The sequence below is a fragment of the Dermacentor andersoni genome, chromosome 3, assembly GCF_023375885.2.
Source record: "Dermacentor andersoni chromosome 3, qqDerAnde1_hic_scaffold, whole genome shotgun sequence".
NCBI lineage: Eukaryota > Metazoa > Arthropoda > Arachnida > Ixodida > Ixodidae > Dermacentor > Dermacentor andersoni.
This window is the reverse complement of record NC_092816.1, coordinates 136,531,939-136,534,820: the sequence shown is the minus strand read 5'-3', so window position 1 is coordinate 136,534,820 and position 2,882 is coordinate 136,531,939. Positions and strand designations below refer to the sequence as shown.

Sequence of the window (2,882 nt, the reverse complement as noted above, 5' to 3'; positions counted from 1 at the left end):
TTTGCGATTCTGCCAGGGTTTTCTTTTTTGCGTACAAGCTCCACCGCCACGTGGTCTTCCCATGGGTGTAGCTGAAATGGAATGTGCGAAACCACTAATCCACAGCTCCGTGTATCGGTCGCAAGGCCCACCACTGGAGGTGCAGACATGCAATGGTTTCGACGATTGCTTGGATTGGTTTGACAATGGACTTCTTTGTGTTTCTTAATTAGGTTTCACACAGGCTCGGCTGCGACGGTGAGAGCGACGTCAGCTACGGTACGCTAGCAGTTCGCCGTTGTCGCATGCGGTTCATGTGTCGAGTTGGCTGGGTGGCGCGCTTAGCAGCACCCGCCTTGCATTGCCACCTGCGGTTCTTCAAACATAAATTGTCTTAAAATTAAATCCGTCCATCACGTATGGCAGTGAATTGCTCATAACCCCTTAAGAAATGGCTCATACCTCCGTAAACGCTGCCTCTGTATTACGACGAAAGAAGTGAAATGGAATTCTACGCTGGAACGACGAGCGGCAATGGAGCCAGAGGGGACAAAAGACGACGACGACGACGAACGCGGGAGCTGTGGCACAAGCGCATTCGCCCTGTAACACCCAGGGGCGCCAACAAGCCAGCTATGCAAATAGACGACGACGCTCGAGCCATTGCTGATGATGATGGTTTTAGCTTACTCCGACAACGACGGCACAGGGTCCGCATCAGCTTAATCGCTGTAAAAAAGCGTGAGGACATGCATTTCGTGCGCACTTGGAATAGTACATCCTGTACTTCGGCTACAGTGGGAAATTTAAACAAACAAAGCTACTATGCAAGCAAAGCCAATTTATTTTGAAACCATTCCGCTCAGTCACTTCAACCACCAGCCATCAGTTGGCAAAATACGGCTGGCTTCGTGCGGAAGTGGCTGCGTATCCGAGGGCGCCGCTAGCCATCGCAGCGACCGGATTGGCCACCGCAGCGAGCCGACTCGCTGGACATTGCAGCGCTGTCCAGGCGGGCCTCGGCAGCTCCTTGTTCGCTGCGGCCTTCGCTGCCACCGCATCTTCCTGATTCGGAGCGGCCCTCACCACCGCAGGCTGACGTGCCTGGTCGAGGGAGGAAGACATCAATTACCACCTTGAGATGTAAAATTCATTAGGAACACAATTAAGTCGTTGGAGGCCGTAATGAAGAAAAAGGCGAAAAAGTAAGTCGGCGTTTTTTCTGCATTCATTCCCACATTCAACCACGTGCAAGCCTAGTATTCACTCGACACTGTGGCTCAGCCACCAGGGCATTCTCCTGCTGAGCGCGATGTTGCCTCTCTGATTCTCGGCCTCCGCGACCATGCTATAGTGTGGGTGAAATGGAACAATGCACGTGCACGCTGAGTTTGAAACCCGGTTAAGAGCACTGCAGTGCTTTACTAGGGCTTGTCTCATATCAACAGAAATGCTTTTGCACGCTAGGTACTACGAATCAACCGCACGTAATGTTCACTGAAACATTAAGCAATTCCAGGGGTCCGTAAGACAAGTGAATATTTCATACATGTCCTAAATATGGAAGCAACCAGCTAAGTTAGGGCACATATTGTGTGTAATCGAGCATATCGAATAAAAAGCGTTAAATATAGTTGCTACAACTCATTTATTAATTTCTTTTCTGTAGCACGACTGCAAGAATATGCCTTTCTAAAGAGAGGTCGTCATAAACAAGAAAAAAACATGCCTTCACCGAAATAATGATGCAATGGTAGGACGATGCGTGCTCTGGGTAACGACTTCAAGGCGAACACAGCCTCTAGGGTAATCATGATCGGACATGATTAGGGATGATGGCCTGATGTGGCGTGACCAGAAGCCTTGTCGTAATTGAGGTAATGATGTCATAAAGGCTATTTTTGATGTGGTGACACGATTCTGAATTAACTTTGATACTATGCGCAGGGCGCAGTATTAAGGGCTCGGGGATGCAAAAAAACTACCCATTACACAGTTATGTTAACAGTTGGATTTACAGTTGAGGGGGAACTGTGAAACAAAATGATGTATCGCTCTGCTATTCATACAAACCTGCAACAAGCAGAGCATAAACAGTCAGTACGGTGAGGATTGCCTTGGCGTTCATTTTAGCTCGATGTGGTAGAGGATACCTGTGAAAAAAATAATTTAGTATTCATCTATGTGAAAATTCATTCATGCCTTCTTTTCATTGTATTTTTCACCACAACAACCAACATAACAGTCGTATTCAACATTGCGAAATCACAGCCATATTTTCTCCAAACAGAGCCGTATATTCTGAGTAGTTGTACAGATAACGTCTAACGCCCGTTCTTAAACTTCTTATTTTAATGTGTCAACTGCAAGTTTCAGCTCGGTGTCACATTTCGTTCTTGTACGATGCCATGAAGACATTCGCAAATAAGGCTCATTTAACAGTTTCCAGTGGTGCAGCAAGTAATTTGCTGCTACAGCCACAATATAGCACAGGCAATAGACTGGTATACGCACCATCCCTAATGTTACTAATTTCCTACAATATAGCTACAGAATGCCACAGTCCAATCTTTCTCTAGAATGGTTAAGCTTACTACGCGGCATTTAAACGCCCGTTAACAATATGGAGAGCTTTAATGACATTTTACTATTTATCTATCATTATTTACTTTAAACTCACATGCCAGATAATAGGCATGAGAAACATTTATGTGGTGGTACATTGTGGTGCTCGCGGAAAATGGAGAACTTGGCTAATTACGATCGCATAACACTTTGTAGTCCTTAAATGAGTAATTTGCAACCAATATTTCCATTACCACACAATAAACAGCGCCTCTACGTCGCGCCCACCCTGTTCGCTACTTTGAGCAATCTAACTATGTGTTGCATTTAAAACATCG

General features: G+C 45.9%; 1 long non-coding RNA gene across 1 annotated transcript; it reads right to left on the bottom strand.

Annotated features, from left to right (window-relative positions):
* Positions 1-805: 805 nt before the first annotated feature.
* On the bottom strand, positions 806-2,485 carry LOC129383156 (uncharacterized). Its single transcript, XR_008611067.2, has 2 exons — positions 2,053-2,485; positions 806-1,083 (listed from the first exon to the last, which is right to left on the bottom strand). It is a non-coding gene; the product is annotated as an uncharacterized lncRNA (long non-coding RNA).
* Between the last annotated feature and the right edge of the window lie 397 nt (positions 2,486-2,882).